Source organism: Somniosus microcephalus, chromosome 4 (assembly GCF_052327205.1).
Source record: "Somniosus microcephalus isolate GS21.2 chromosome 4, FLI_Smic_1.0, whole genome shotgun sequence".
NCBI classification, from domain to species: Eukaryota; Metazoa; Chordata; class Chondrichthyes; order Squaliformes; family Somniosidae; genus Somniosus; species Somniosus microcephalus.
In genome coordinates this window covers 1,858,803-1,875,653 of record NC_140990.1, presented here as the reverse complement: position 1 = coordinate 1,875,653, position 16,851 = coordinate 1,858,803, and the positions used below count along the sequence as shown (strand labels likewise).

Below are 16,851 nucleotides of genomic sequence, written 5' to 3'. Positions count from 1 at the left end.
GCTGGGCGTTCACTGCAGAAGCGCAGAGCGAGAATGGTGCTGTGGACAGACCTGGGCTCATTCACCAGCCCCAAAGGGAGGAGTGAGCAAGGAGAGGGAAACAGAGAGCGAGAGAGAGACTGAGAGAGGGAGAGAGAGACAGATAGAGAGATGGAGAAAGAGAGAGAGAGAGCGGTAACCAGTGAGAGAGACAGAGAGAACCTGTCGGGGAATTGAATCCTCACCACTATACTATCAAGCACCTGGTAGAGGAAGTAGTTATGCAGTGTTTGAGACAAAGACTCGAGCACGCACACAGACATGCCTGCTCACTATGTTTATGTGTTTCTGTCTGTGTCTCTTTGTGTCTGCCTGTGTTTCTGTGTGTCTGCCAGTCACTCGGGTAACAAGCGGGGCTACTTTCCTCAGCCTTCACATCTTTCCTAAAGTGTGGTGCCTAAAATTGGACACAACTCTGTGGCAGGGTGGGACTTGAAGTCCGATTCTCACAGAGACAGTCCCCTGTCAGTGACTGCACCAGGATGGCTGAGTGGCTAAGGTGTTGGAGTTATAGTTCCAATGGGTTTATACCCACGTAGGTTTGATTCTCACTCCTGGTAGTTCTATAATTTAAGTGCAGCAGAAAAAAATCAATGTCAGAGCCTATTTTGTCTCTCTCTGTCTCTGACACTCGCTGTCCCTGTTTGTGTGTGTCTCTCTCTGTAGCTCTCTCCCTCCCTGTGTCTCTGTCTGTCTATCTCTCTCTGTGTCTCTGCCTCTGTCTCTCGTTCTCTCTTTGTCCCTGTGTCTCAGTTTGTATGTCTCTGTCTCTCTCTGTGTCTCTGCCTGTCTCGGCCTGTCTCTCTCTCAGTCTCTCTCTGTTTCTCTCTCTCATTCTCTCACTTTCTCGTTGTCTCTATGTCTCTCTCTCTCTCTGTCTCTTTTTTGTTGAGTTCTGTTCATAGCTCACACAGGCATCAATTCCTCGTTAGTATAGTGGTGAGTATCCCTGCCTGTCACGCGGGAGACCGGGGTTCAATTCCCCGATGGGGAGAAAGAGTGTTCAAAATCTGGAAATTTAAAATTTTGCGCAGATTCTTAAAATCCTCCTTGGAAAATGAGGACAGAAAAAAATGATTGAAACTCATTTTGAAAGATTTACTGTCATATGAAGAACTGTATATCAACTTCCTGCACCAGTTCCTCGTTAGTATAGAGCTCTCTCTCTCCAATTCCAATGCTTTATTGGCATGAAAGTTTACAGAGAACCGTATTGCCAAAGCTCTCTCTCTCTCTCTGCCTCTCTCCGTGTCTCTCTCGCTCTTTGTTTCCCTCTCCTTGCTCACTCCTCCCTCTGGGGCTGGTGAATGAGCCAAGGTCTGTTCACAGCACCATTCTTGCTCTGAGCTTCTGCAGTGAACGCCCAGCGCTGTCCTCTGCCCTGTTGCTGGTCAGTGTAGTGGAGTACCCCCTCTCTCCCACTCTGAGACAGCGGTTCAATTCCCCGAACCGGAAAAAGTGTCTTTACCATATGAAATAGTGTTTATATTTCTTGGTGCAACTTCGTGTTAAAAAGCTACAGAGAAAAATAGAAGAGTAAAAAAATGTGGTTCCGGCGTTGGACTTAAGATCCAATGGATTTAAACCTAACTTGGTAGGAACCCCACTCCGGGTATCTCTTTAACTTAATACCGATTTCTTTTCATCTTGCTCAGTGACACTCGTTTGCCATCTGCTGAATCTCCATCAATCAAATCATGAGATGTTTATTGAGATGAAAAGAAAGATTCCATATTTAACTGTAATTCTTAAAATGCTATTTTAGCATCTGCTGAAACGGCATTTTTTCCCAACTCTCAAAGAATTGTAAAATGAATCCAGACCTTTTCTTCCTCCCGGTCGGAGAAATTGAACCCCGGTCGCCCGCATGACACGCGAGAAAGACAGACAGAGAGAGAGAAAGACAGAGAGAGAGCGAGACAGAGAGAGAGAGACAGAGAGAGACAGAGAGAGAGAAAGAGTCAGAGAGTGATAGAGAGAGAGACTGAGAGAGAGACAGAGAGAGAGAGTGAGAGAGACAGAGTGAGAGAGACAGAGAGAGAGAGACAGAGAGAAAGAAAGAGAGAGAGACAGAGAGAGAGAGACAGAGAGAGAGAGAGAGAGAAAGAGACTGATACTGACAGAGAGACAGAGAGAGAGAAAGACAGACAGAGAGCGAGACAGAGAAAGAGAGAGAGAGAGAGAAAGAGACTGATACTGACAGAGAGACAGAGAGAGAGAAAGACAGACAGAGAGCGAGACAGAGAGAGAGAGAGAGAGAGAGAGAGACAGAGACAGAGAAAGAGAGAGAGAGAGAGAAAGAGACTGATACTGACAGAGAGACAGAGAGAGAGAAAGACAGACAGAGAGCGAGACAGAGACAGAGAGAGAGAGAGAAAGAGACTGATACTGACAGAGAGACAGAGAGAGAGAGTGAGAGTGAGACATTGATAAAAATGGAGGCTGATGACATTGATTTTCTCTGTTCTATTTTTCCAAGGAGGATTTTAAGGAGCTGCACAAAGGTGTTAAATTTGGGCTGTGAATAATCGTCCCGCCCGCCGGGCTGTCCACAGCGCGATTCTTGCTCTGAGCTTCTGCAGTGAATGCACTGCAATGTCCTTGGTTAGTGCAGTGGTGAGCATCCTCGCCTATCTACACGCTGAGTCGGGAATCGATTCGCCGTCGGAGCGGCGGCCTTTTCAATTATATTTCTTGCTGTAGCTTCGTGTTATAAAGCTACAGAGAAAAATTAAAAAATGCGAGAGGAGATTGTCTCTGAGAATGTTCTTGAGCGGAGACTGTTCAGGGAGTGAGTGCTGTTTTGCTCCCGAGCGATGGATGATTGCGATTTTATCTGAGCAACATTTAAAGTCTCATAGACCCAGTAGTCGTGGCCGAGTGGTTAAGGCGATGGACTTGCAATCCATTGGTGTCTCCTCGCGCAGGTTCCACTCCTGACGGTTACGATTCCAGCATTTTTCATCCCATTTCATTTCAAAATGTAATCAAATCCCTGGAGAGCTCATCCTGAGTTGGGCGGAATTAAATCCCACAACTTTCAACACCTCGGGATTTTTCTCGTTTTCATTGATCTGCAAGTATTCACCAAATATACGGTCAGAAATAGAACAAAAATCAGGCAAATTAGCGACAGTGTTTCTCTCTGCCTGCCCGTCTCTCTCTATGTCTGAGTCACTGTCTGTCTGGGTTTATGTTTATGTCTGTTTACATCAATCTGTGTGTGTGTGTTTATGCCTGTATCTACCTGTGTTTCTGTCTGTGTCTCTTTGTGTCTGCCTGTGTTTCTGTGTATCTGCCAGTCACTCGGGTAACAAGCAGGGATACTTTCCTCAGCCTTCACATCTTTCCTAAAGTCTGGTGCCCAGAATAGGACACAACTCTGTGGCAGGGTGGGGCTTGAAGTCTGATTCTCACAGAAACAATCTGTAATAAAACCGGCACCAGGATGGACGAGTGGTTAAGGCGTTGGACTTAAGATCCAATGGGTTTATACCCGCGTGGGTTCGAACCCCACTCCTGGTAGTTCTTTAATTTAAGTACAGCAGGAAAAAATCAATGTCATAGCCTCCTTTGTCTCATTCTCTCTCCCAGTCTCACTTTTTCTGTGTCTCGGTCTCTCTCTCTCTGTCTCTGCTCCTCTCTGTCCCTGTTTGTGTTTCTCGCTCTCTGTCTCTTTCTCTGTAGCTCTCTCCCTCTCTTTGTCCCTGTGTCTCTGTCTGTCTCTCTTCTGTGTGTCTGTCTCTGCCTCTCACTCTCAGTCTCTCTTTCTCTCTTTGTCTCTGTTTGTATGTCTCTGTCTCTCTCTGGCTGTCCCTGTTTGTCTCTGCCTCTCTCTCTCAGTCTCTCTTTCTCTCTTTGTCTCTGTTTGTATGTCTCTGTCTCTCTCTGTCTGTCTCTCTCTATCTGTGTCTGTGTCTCTGCCTGTCTCTCTCTGTTGCTCTCTCTCTCTCATTCTGTCACTCAATTCAATTCAATTCAATTCAATTCAAATCGCTTTATTGGCATGACAAGTTACATCTTATGTTGCCAAAGCATCGAAAAACATTCATGTTTGTACACAAAAATACAGATCTATCCATACAGTGTATGAACAGATATATCCCTGAGTGCATAAATATACTTTCATATAATTTATATATACTCTTTTCTTATATTTAGTGGTTGTCCCTCTGTTTATGGCATGCTGTAACATAGTGTGCCGCTAGTGTTACACAATTTCTCTCTTCCCCTAGTAGGTATGGGAGTTATTGGTCGTCATTCAAATTTCTGAATTCCGTGCATATTTTTGTGAATTTTGGGTAGAAATTCTCCCTTATGCCCTGATATTTTCTACAAGCTGTGAGGAAGTGCATCTCTGTCTCCACCACTCCCTGACTGCAGTGAGAGCATATCCTGTCCTCTCTTGGTAGCCGGGTCTGCCTGTGTCTGCATTTTTTGATCACCAGGTTATGTTCACTAAGTCTGTACATTGTCAAGGTTTTTCTCAGATTGCTATCCTTTACCATGGTCAGGTAATCAGCCATGTTGTATTGTCTGTTTTGGGCCAAGTAGCAATTGAGTTTGCTTTGGGTTTTTGTTGTTTCTGCCCAATATGACAGATATTTTTCCTTTTGCTTAGCGACGATTGTGTTGGGTCGAATTCTTTGTGTTACTCTGTCACTGTCCTGGGGCTGGTTATTGTTAGTAGTGTTAGTCGTTACTTCACTGAGTCCCAGGACTAGTTGACTGAGGGTATTCTTCTTTATGGTCCTCTCTTGGCATTTCAGGGCTTGGTAATGATAGCATTGGGGGTTGCTCATTTCTAGGCGATTCCAAAATTTGGTGGCTCTTTTTTGGATAGTGATTATTAATGGATATTGGCCTGGTTCTGCCCTGCATGCATTGTTTACGGTTTTCCTTTGAGTCCGGAGGATACTTTTACAGAATTCTGCATGTAGGATCTCAATTGGGTGTTTGTCCCATTTTGCAAATTCTTGCTGTGTTAGCGGTCCCCATACCTCACTGCCATAGAGTGCAATTGGTTCAATTATTGATTTGAAAATTTTGAGCCAAATGCTAATTGGGATTTCTATTTGGATTGATTTTTTAATGGCGTAGAAAGCCCTTCTTGCTTTCTCTTTCAGTTCATTCACAGCCAGATGGAAATTTCCCGTAGAACTGATTTTTAAGCCCAAGTATGTGTAGTTAGTGGTTTGTTCAATTTTGGTTGTTCCTAGTGTGAAATTTATTTTGGGTCCCTGATGTCTGGATCTTTGCTGGAACACAAGGACTTTGGTTTTTTGGGGATTTATTGTCAGGGCCCAGGTCTGGCAGTACGACTCCAGCAGACCCAGGTTCTGCTGTAGACCCTCCTTAGTTGGTGACAGCAGAACCAGGTCACCTGTATAGAGGAGGAATTTAACCTTGGATTCATATAGGGTGAGGCCAGGTGCTGGAAATTGTCCAAGTAGTTTTGCCAATTCATTTATGTAAATATTAAAGAGTGTCGGTGAGATTGGCGAGCCCTGCGTCACCCCCCACCCCTGTGGGAAGTATTTTGTTTGTTTATCTCCAATTTTAACTGCACATTTGTTGTTTGTATACATTGATTAAATTACATCATATGTTTTTCCCCCTACCCCGCTTTCGATAAGTTTCAGGAATAAACCGTCATGCCAGATGGAATGTAAAGCCTTCTGGAAATCTATAAAGCATGCGTAGATTTTGCTTTTGTTTTGATGAACGTGTTTGTCAATTAGGGTCTGTAGGGTGAAGATATCATCTGATGTTCTATAGTTTGGCAGCTCTCTCTCTCTCTGACTGTCTCTCTCTCTGTTTGTGTGTCTCTCTCTCTGCCTCTCTCCGTGTCTCTCTCGCTCTCTGTTTCCCTTTCCATGCTCACGCCTCCCTCTGGGGCTGGTGAATGAGCCCAGGACTGTTCACAGCGCCATTCTTGCTCTGTGGCTCTGCAGTGAATGCCCAGCGCTGTCCTCCGCCCTGTTGCTGGTCAGTGTAGTGGAGTACCCCCTCTCTCCCACCTGAGGCAGCGGGACAATTCCCCGACCCGGAGGAAGCCTCTTTCCGATGTGAAATAGTGTTTCCTTTTCTTGGTGTAACTTCGTGTTAAAAAGCTACAGAGAAAAATATAAGAGTAAAAAAATGTGATTCCGGCGTTGGACTTAAGATCCAATGGATTTAAACCCAACTTGGTTGGAACCCCACTCCGGGTATCTCTTTAAATTAATACCGATTTCTTTTCATCCTGCTCAGTGACACTCGTTTGCCATCTGCTCAATCTCAATCAATCAGATAATGAGATGCTTATTGATATGAAAGGAAAGATTCCCTATTGAACAGTAATTTTTAAAATGCTGTTTTGGCATCTGCTGAATCTGCATTTTTGTCTAACTCTCTCTGTGTCACTCTCAACTAACAAAGAGATGGAATTGTGAAATGTATCTATACCTTTCAGTTTGTATCTCACTTGGTCTTCCTCCCCGTCAGGGAGTTGAATCCATGTCCCCCACGTGACAGGCGGGAATACTCACCACTATAATAACGAGGAACTACTGAAAGCAAAGTCTGTCAGAGCAACAATCGAGCTGTGAAGAGAACTGGACAGTATGAGAAGGAGGCAGGGAGAGAGAGAGATAGAGAGAGAGGAATATAGAGAGAGAGAGACAGAGAGAGACTGAGAGAGAGAGAGAGAGAGTGATATATATAGAGAGAAAAAGAGACAGAGAGAGTCAGAGAGTGATAGAGAGAGAGAGAAAGAGACTGACACCGACAGAGAGAGACAAAGACAGAGAGAGAGGGAAAGAACTGACACAGACACAGAGAGAGACAGAGACAGACAGAGAGAGAAAGAGACTGACACTGACAGAGAGAGACAGAGAGAGAGAGAGATAGACAGAGAGAGAGAGAGACTGACAGAGAGAGACAGAGACAGGGTGAGAGAGAAAGAGACTGACACAGAGAGAGACAGAGAGAGAGAGAGTGAGAGACAGACACAGAGAGAGAAACACAGAGAGAGACTGAGACAGACAGAGAGAGACAGACATAGAGAGAGAAACACAGAGAGAGAGACATTGACAAAAATGGAGGTTTTTGACGTTGATTTATTTCTGCTCTCTTTTTCCAAGGGGGATTTTAAGGAGCTGCACAAAGGTGTTAAATAAAATCGTCCCGCCCGCCGGTCTGTCCACAGCGCGATTCTTGCTCTGCGCTTCTGCAGTGAACGCACTGCAATGTCCTTCCTTAGTGCAGTGGTGAGCATCCTCGCCTGTTACACCATAGAGACCGGAATTCAGTTCGCAGCGCCCTCTTTAATTGCATTTCTAGCTATATCATCGTGTTATAAAGTTACAGAGAAAAAAAGAAAAGTAAAACAATGCGAGAGGAGATTGTCTCTGAGAATTTTCTTGAGCGGAGACTGTTCAGGGACTGAGTGCTGTTTTCCTACAGAGTGATGGATGATTGCGATTTTATCTGAGCAACATTTAAAGCTTTTCAAACCCAGTAGTCGTGGCCGAGTGGTTAAGGCGATGGACTAGATAATCCATTGGGGTCTCCCTGCGCAGTTTCGAATTCTGCCGACTACGATTTCAGCATTTTCATCCCATTTCATTTCAAAATGTAACCGAATCCCTGGAGAACTAATTCTGAGTTAGGCGGAATTAACTCCCACAACGTTCAATACCTCGAGATTTTTCTCGTTTTCGTTGATCTGCAAATATTCACCAAATATACGGTCAGAAATTGTAAAGACACTTCCTCCGGGTCGGTGAATTGAACCGCTGCCTCAAGTGGGAGAGAGGGGGGACTCCACTATACTGACCAGCAACAGGGCGGAGGACAGCGCTGGGCGTTCACTGCAGAAGCGCAGAGCGAGAATGGTGCTGTGGACAGACCTGGGCTCATTCACCAGCCCCAAAGGGAGGAGTGAGCAAGGAGAGGGAAACAGAGAGCGAGAGAGAGACTGAGAGAGAGAGAGAGAGACAGAGAGAGATGGAGAAAGAGAGAGAGAGCGGTAACCAGTGAGAGAGACAGAGAGAACCTGTCGGGGAATTGAATCCTCACCACTATACTTTCAAGGACCTGGTAGAGGAAGTAGTTTTGCAGTGCTTGAGACAAGGACTCGAACACACACACACAGACATGCCTGCTCACTATGTTTATGTGTTTCTGTCTGTGTATCTTTGTGTCTGCCTGTGTTTCTGTGTGTCTGCCAGTCACTCGGGTAACAAGCGGGGATACTTTCCTCAGCCTTCACATCTTTCCTAAAGTGTGGTGCCTAAAATTGGACACAACTCTGTGGCAGGGTGGGTCTTGAAGTCCCGATTCTCACAGAGACAGTCCTCTGTCAGTGACTGCAACAGGATGGCCGAATGGTTACGGCGTTGGAATTATAGCTCCAATGGGTTTATACCCACGTAGGTTTGATTCTCACTCCTGGTAATTCTATAATTTAAGTACAGCAGAAAAAAATCAATGTCATAGTCTAATTTTGTCTCTCTCTGTCTCTGACACTCGCTGTCCCTGTTTGTGTCTCTCGCTCTCTGTCTCTCTCTCTGTAGCTCTCTCCCTCCCTGTGTCTCTGTCTGTCTATCTCTCTCCCAGTCTCTGTCTGTGTCTCTGCCTCTGTCTCTCTTTCTCTCTTTGTCCCTGTGTCTCAGTTTGTATGTCTCTGTCTCTCTCTGTGTCTCTGCTTGTCTCGGCCTGTCTCTCTCTCAGTCTCTCTCTGTTTCTCTCTCTCATTCTCTCACTTTTTCGTTGTCTCTATGTCTCTCTCTCTCTGTCTCTTTTTTATCAAGTTCTTTTCATAGCTCACACAAGCATCAATTCCTCGTTAGTATAGTGCTAAGTATCCCCACTTGTTTCGCAGGAGACCGGGGTTCAATTCCCCGACGGAGAGGAAGTATTTTCAACATCTGGAAATTTAAAATTTTGTGCAGATTCTTAAAATCCTCCTTGGAAAATGAGGACAGAAAAAAATGATTGAAACTCATTTTGAAAGATTCACTGTCATATGAAGAACTGTATAACAACTTCCTGCACCAGTTACCCGTTAGTATAGAGCTCTCTCTCTCTCTCTGTCTCTGTCTCTCTCTCTCTAACTCTCTCTCTCTCTCTCTGTGTGTCTCTCTCTCTGCCTCTCTCCATGTCTCTCTCGCTCTTTGGTTCCCTCTCCTTGCTCACTCCTCTCTCTGGGGCTGGTGAATGAGCCCAAGTCTGTTCACAGCGCCATTCTTGCTCTGAGCTTCTGCAGTGAACGCCCAGCGCTGTCCTCCGCCCTGTTGCTGGTCAGTATAGTGGAGTACCCCCTCTCTCTCCCACCTGAGGCAGCGGTTCAATTGCCCGACCCGGAGGAAGCCTCTTTCCGATGTGAAATAGTGTTTATTTTTCTTGGTGTAACTTCGTGATAAAAAGCTACAGAGAAAAATAGAAGAGTAAAAAAATGTGGTTACGGCTTTGGACTTAAGATCCAATGGATTTAAACCCAACTTGTTTGGAACCCCACTCCGGGTATCTCTTTAAATTAATACCGATTTCTTTTCATCCTGCTCAGTGACACTCGTTTGCCATCTGCTGAATCTCAATCAATCAAATCATGAGATGTTTATTGAGATGAAAAGAAAGATTCCATATTTAACTGTAATTCTTAAAATGCTATTTTAGCATCTGCTGAAACGGCATTTTTTCCCAACTCTCAAAGAATTGTAAAATGAATCCAGACCTTTTCTTCCTCCCGGTCGGAGAAATTGAACCCCGGTCGCCCGCATGACACGCGAGAAAGACAGACAGAGAGAGGGAAAGACAGACAGCGAGAGAGACAGAGAGAGAGTGACAGAGTCAGAGAGTGATAGAGAGAGAGAGACTGACACTGACAGAGAGAGAGACAGAGAGAGAGAGAGACAGAGAGAGAGAAAGACAGAGAGACAGACAGAGAGAGACAGAGAGAGAGAGAGAGAGAGAGAGACTGATACTGACAGAGAGACAGAGAGAGAGAAAGACAGACAGAGAGCGAGACAGAGACAATGAGAGAGAGAGAGATCCCAGAAACCCAGCCAACAACCAGCCACCAGGCGAGTCCTACCCAGACTACTGTTACCCAGCCTGAAAAACCAGCCCCTCAGGCGGTCCTGCTGACCGACTCCAACGGAAAGTTTCTGGACCCCCAGAGGCTGTTCCCAGACCATCAAGTCCTGAAAAAATGGTGCAGCAACACAGACCAAGCAATGAAGATCCTGAACAAAGAATCCCTTGGAAGCCCCAAATGGATTGTGATCCACACAGGCACGAACGACCTACGCACCCTACAGGAAGGCACTGCTAGGGCGGTGAGCAGGGTGGCGGAAAAGGCCAGCAGGGAATTCCCCGAGGCGCGGATCGTGATCTCCACACTACTGCCCAGAAAGGACACCCCAGCCTATATAATCCACAACACCAACAGGGAGATCGACACGAGATGTTCTGTCCTCCCCAACGTCTCCCTGGCCCATCATCCAAACATCAACACAAGGGACCTCTATGACGAAATACATCTACTCAAACAGCGGATGTGGGTCTTCGCAAGAAACCTCATAAACACTGCCAAAAGACGCAGCCCTCCCACCCCCTCTACCATTGGGAGCCCAAACAGGACCACCAATGTCCCCCACCCCCCATTACAAAACCAACAACAGAACCGTACTTTTATACCTGACCCAAGACCCCCCTCTAGACCACAGACTGTAGACCAAGAACTGAGAAAGATCACGACGATGCTGAACAGCCTGATAGAAAGCCGGAGAAATTATTAATATTGTTATTTATCCTTATCATTATTGATCAGTATTATTACTATTATTAGATAGATATATGTGCATGCCTCATGAAATTTATACTAAATCATCATTTAGCATTATAGAAAATAGTGTTTCCACACTCATCCCACAAAATAGGTCCATTTTATTTCGTTTTATTGAACTATATAAATGCGTTCTTTCCACATAAGCGGCTGGAATATCCAGGGCCTCCGCTCCTCAACTTTTGGGACGAAGAGTACAGACCCTGAATTCCTAAAAGCTATAAAAGACATTGATATAATTGTGTTAACAGAAACATGGTGCCAAAAGGACGTGCCGACCCACTGTCCTCCAATGTACCATGAAATCATTGTGCCCTCAGTAAAGAACACTAAAACACGCAAGGGCAGAACCTCCGGGGGAATATTGGTGTGGTATAAGGGAGAACTGGACAAACACATCTCACCGGTAAAACAGGGAAAATCACACGTATGGCTAAAACTAGATAAAAATATAGGAATAGCAAAAAAAGATGTTTACTTATGTGCGATCTACATACCTCCAATAGATTCGCCATATTTCGAAGAGGAGTTATTTGATACTCTCCACATGGAAATCAGCCATTTCCAGGCCCAAGGAAAGGTGATAATATGTGGGGACCTAAATGCAAGGACCGGTTGTGAACCTGACTTCATAGACCCACAGGGAAACAACCATGTGTTTGGCCAGACCCCTTTAGATGTCACACCAGTCATCGCAAATCGGAACAACCTTGATCGTGAAATAAATAAAAGCGGTAGGGAGGTAGTGCAACTCTGCCGAGCCTTAGGCCTGTACATAGTTAATGGTAGGTTCAGAGGGGACTCCCTAGGGAGACTCACATACTCCTCAACTCTTGGGTCTAGTGTGGTGGACTATACAATCACTGACCTGGACCCCTGCGATATCAACTCATTCACTGTCAGGCAGCAATCCCCCCTCTCAGACCATAACCAAATAAATATGTACCTTAAACTTTCTGCCCAAACTACAGACACAAAAAAAGAACCCAGTAAGCTCCATAAAATAAACCAGACATACAGATGGGCCCCAGACAGTGGAGAAAAATTCATCACAGCACTAAAGTCACCTGATCTCACAAGTAAAATATCAAAATTTAAAGAAAACCCATACGAGATCACCAGAGATGGTGTAAACATGGCCATAGAGGATATAAATATGATCTTCCATGAGGCAGCTGTAAAAGCCGACCTCGTGAAACAGAAGAGGAAGCGTCACAAAAGACAAAATAAAAATAAGAAATGGTTTGATCACGAATGCAAAAATGCCAGAAAAGACCTGAGAAAAATATCAAACCAAAAGCATCGCCAACCAAACAATCCGGACCTACGTACTAGATACAATGAAACCCTCAAAAGATATAAACACACCATTAGGAACAAAACACAAAACTATACCCACAAAATACTCGAAGAAATTGAAAACTCCACCAATCCAAAACAATTCTGGGAAATGTGGAATAACCTGAGTACAACACAATTGCAAGCATTACCAATCCAAGATGGCGACATCTGGAGAACACATTTTGAAAACCTCTACAAAGACATCCCAATAAACGAAACAAACCCAAGTCAACATCAGGTCACAGAAAAATTCCACACATTAGAAGCAACAATTAAAGACAACCAAAACCCTCTAGACTCCCCAATCACATGGAAAGAACTGGCCACAAAAACAAAATCTCTCCACCTAAAGAAAGCCTGTGGCCCAGACAACATCAAAAATGAAATGCTCAAGTTCAGCAATATGGAGATGCAGGGTGCGGTACTCAAATTATTCAACATCATATTACGTTCAGGCTGTTTTCCCGATATCTGGTGCCAAGGACTAATCTCCCCCATATATAAAAGTGGAAACAAATCAGACCCAAATAACTACCGCGGCATCTGTGTCAACAGTTGTCTAGGGAAGTTATTCTGCAGTATTCTAAATAGTAGATTACTTGATTTTCTTAACAAACATAATATCCTCAGAAAAAACCAAATAGGCTTTCTTCCAAAACACCGCACCGCCGACCATATCTATACCCTTCACAACCTCATTGAAAAACATATACACCAAACAAAAAATGGGAAAATATTCGCCTGTTTCATCGACTTCAAGAAAGCCTTTGACTCTATATGGCACGAAGGGCTCTATTATAAACTTCTTCAGTGTGGAATAGGGGGCAAAGTCTATGACCTTATTAAATCAATGTATCTGAAAAACAAATGCGGGGTCAAAATTGGAGACAAACGCACCGATTTCTTCACCCAGAGAAGAGGCGTCCGGCAGGGCTGCAATTTGAGCCCAACCCTGTTCAACATATACATAAATGAATTAGCAGACATGCTGGAGCAAAGCGAGTCACCAGGTCTCCGTCTCCTGGATGGAGAAGTGAAATCCCTGTTCTATGCGGACGACCTGGTTCTGCTGTCTCCCACAGAACAGGGATTACAGCAACAACTAGACCTACTCGACAAATACTGCCAAAATTGGGCTCTAACAGTAAATCTAAAGAAAACCAACATCATGATTTTTCAAAAAAGGCCCAGATGTCAGGAAAACAAATACCAGTTTACCCTCAGTGATAACACTATAGGACACACTATGAGCTACACCTACCTTGGTCTAACTATTACAGCATCAGGGAGCTTCAGCATAGCAGTGAATGCACTAAAAGAAAAAGCACGAAGAGCCCTATATGCAATAAAAAGAAAATTCTACAACATCCAAATCCCAATCAAAATCTGGCTCAAAATATTTGACAGCATAATCCTGCCCATTGCACTGTACGGTAGTGAAGTATGGGGCCCGCTAAATCACCAAAGCTACACTAAATGGGAAAAACACACAATAGAAGACCTACATGCAGAATTCTGCCGAAGCATCCTCCGCACCCAAAGAAAAACGCCAACAAATGCATGCAGAGCCGAACTAGGCAGATACCCACTGATAATAAACATCCAAAAACGAGCACTAAACTTCCTAAATCACCTCAAATCTAGCTCCCCAGACACCCTTCATTTCAAAGCCTTTCAGACCCAAGAGCTAAACCCAGAAAAAAGTCCCCTGAGTCAGCTGCTACTGAAACTTAGTACTCAGCCGGACCCTGACCAGCCCCAGACCAACACAGCCATCCAAACACCAATCCGAGTGAACCAAATAATTAAAAAATGCAAAGAAACCTACATGGAACATTGGAACAAAATAACCGAAAGCCAAAGCAGATTAGAATGTTACCGGGCCCTAAAAAGAGAATATAAACTGGCAGACTACCTCACGACCATCAGAGACACAAAACAGAGACAGACCCTCACCAGGTACAGACTTAGCGACCACCAACTGGAAATTGAAAAAGGCAGATACAAGAAATCCTGGCAGCCTAGAGAGAATAGAATATGCGATCAATGTCTGGCTGGCGAGGTTGAAACAGAAATGCATTTCCTCCTAAAATGCGAAAAATTCAACACATCAAGAAACATATTATTCAACAAGCTAAGCCAAACAACCCCAGATTTCAAGGAATTGGATGATCTCTCAAAATTGAGATTAGTCCTAGGAGAAGGAGACAGACCATACCTTGGGACCAAAAATGTAACAACATGTCACAACCTGAGGACTGTTTAAAAGTAAGACTGTTTAAAATTAATATTGAACGTACCAAATGAAGTAGAAAGACTGTTTAAAATTAATATTGTTTAAAAGTAATATTGTATATACCCAACAAATGTCAAATCGATTGACACCTACAGAATGTTGGAAAACTGTACCTTTTTGCTATGTAAGCTTTGGCAATATGGTTCTCTGTAAACTTTCATGCCAATAAAGCATTTGAACTGAACTGAACTGAACAGAGAGAGAGAGAGAGAAACAGTGAGAGAGAGAGAGAGAGAGAGAAAGAGACTGACACTGACAGAGAGACAGAGAGAAAGACAGACAGAGACAGAGAGAGAGAGAGAGAGTGAGACATTGATAAAAATGAAGGCTGATGACATTGATTTTCTCTGTTCTATTTTTCCAAGGAGGATTTTAAGGAGCTGCACAAAGGTGTTAAATTTGAGATGTGAATAATTGTCCCGCCCGCCGGGCTGTCGACAGCGCGATTCTTGCTCTGAGCTTCTGCAGTGAATGCACTGCAATGTCCTTCGTTAGTGCAGTGGTGAGCATCCGCGCCTATCTACACGCTGAGTCGGGAATCGATTCTCCGTCGGAGCAGCGGCCTTTTCAATTATATGTCTTGCTGTAGCTTCGTGTTATAAAGCTACAGAGAAAAATTAAATAATGCGAGAAGAGATTGTCTCTGAGAATGTTCTTGAGAGTAGACTGTTCAGGGACTGAGTGCTGTTTTGCTCCCGAGCGATGGATGATTGCGATTTTATCTGAGCAACATTTAAAGTCTCACAGACCTAGTAGCCGTGGCCGAGTGGTTAAGGCGATGGACCAGAAATCCATTGGGGTTTCCCCGCGTAGATTCCAATCCTGCCGACTGCGGTTCCTGCATATTTCATTTCAAAATGTAACCAAATCCTGGACAACCAATCCTCAGTTCGGAGGAATTAAATCCAAAACCTCGAGATTTTACACAATTGCATTGATCTGCGAGTATTCACCAAACATACGGTCGAAAATTGAACAAAGAGCATGCAAATTAACGACAGTGTTTCTCTTTCTCGATGCCTAAGTCACTCTATGTGTGTGTCTGTCTGTGTACATGTGTGGCCTTTCTGTTTCTGTCTGTGTGTGTCTACCGGTCACTTGGGTAACAAGCGGGCATACTTTCTTCAGCCTTCACCTCCTTCCTAAAGTGTGGTTCCCCAGAATTGGACACAACACTCCAGTTGGGGCTGAACTAGTGTGTTATTTAGGTTTAGCATAACTTCCTGGTTTGTGTACTCTGTACCTCTATTTATAAAGCCCAGAATCCCATCTGCTTCATTAACTGCTTTGTTAACCTGTCCTGCCACCGAGGAAATCTCTGCTCTGCTCAACTCTGTGACAGGGTGGGGCTTGAAGCCCCGATTCTCACAGAAACAATCCACGCACGCTGACAGCACCAGAGTGGCTGAGTGGTTACGATGCTGGATTTAAGATCCAATGAGTTTATACCCACATTGGTTCAAACTCCCAGTCTAGGTAATTCTTTAATTTATAGACCCATTTCCTTTCATCCTGCTCAGTGACACTCGTTTGTCATCTGCTGAACCTCCATCAAGCAAACAACGAGATTTTTACAGACACGGAAAGAAATATTTCATATTGATATTTAATTCTTAAAGTGCTATTTTGGCATCTGCTGAATCTGCATTTTCGCTCACTCTCAACTAACAAAGAGAAGTAATTGCAAAATGTTTTTATATTTTTCAGTCTCCACCTCTGTCTCACTGTCTGTCACTCTGTCTCCCTCTCATTCTCTCACTCTCTTTCTGTCTCTCTCTGTTACACATTTGTCATACGCCTCCTTTTTTGTCTCTCTCTCTCTCTCAATTCAATTCAATTCAATTCAAATGCTTTATTGGCATGAAAGTTTACAGGGAACCATATTGCCAAAGCTTACATAACAAAAAGTACAGTTTTCCAACATCTCTCTCTGTCTCTCTCTCTCTCTGTCCTTCCCTTGTTGCACACTCCTTCCTCTGGGGCTGGTGAATGAGCCCAGGTCTGTTCACAGCGCCATTCTTGCTCTGCGATTCTGCACAGTAACGCCATCCATCAGTTCCTCGTCAGATATAGTGAACTATTCGCAACTGCTACTCCCGAGGTCGGCTTTCAATTCCACGATGGAGTGGAAGCATTTTTAAGATGTCAAACTGTATTTATATTTGCTGGTGTAGCTTTATGTTAAAAAGCTACAGTGATAACCAGAAGAGTGAATAAATGCGAGAGGAGATTGTCTCTTGAAATTTCATGACACGAGACTGTTCAGGGACTGAGTGCTGTTTTGCTCCAGAGTGATGGATGATTGCGATTTTATCTGAGCAACATTTAAAGTCTCACAAACCCA

The 16,851-nt window shown here is 44.2% G+C and overlaps 2 non-coding genes across 2 annotated transcripts; both read left to right on the top strand.

The window, feature by feature from the left end:
* Nucleotides 1–2,905: 2,905 nt before the first annotated feature.
* On the top strand, nt 2,906–2,987 carry trnaa-ugc (transfer RNA alanine (anticodon UGC)). Its single transcript has one exon. It is a non-coding gene; the product is annotated as a tRNA-Ala (tRNA).
* A 494-nt stretch (nt 2,988–3,481) lies between these two features.
* Nucleotides 3,482–3,564, top strand: trnal-uaa (transfer RNA leucine (anticodon UAA)). The gene has a single exon. It is a non-coding gene; the product is annotated as a tRNA-Leu (tRNA).
* The last annotated feature ends 13,287 nt before the right edge of the window (nt 3,565–16,851 follow it).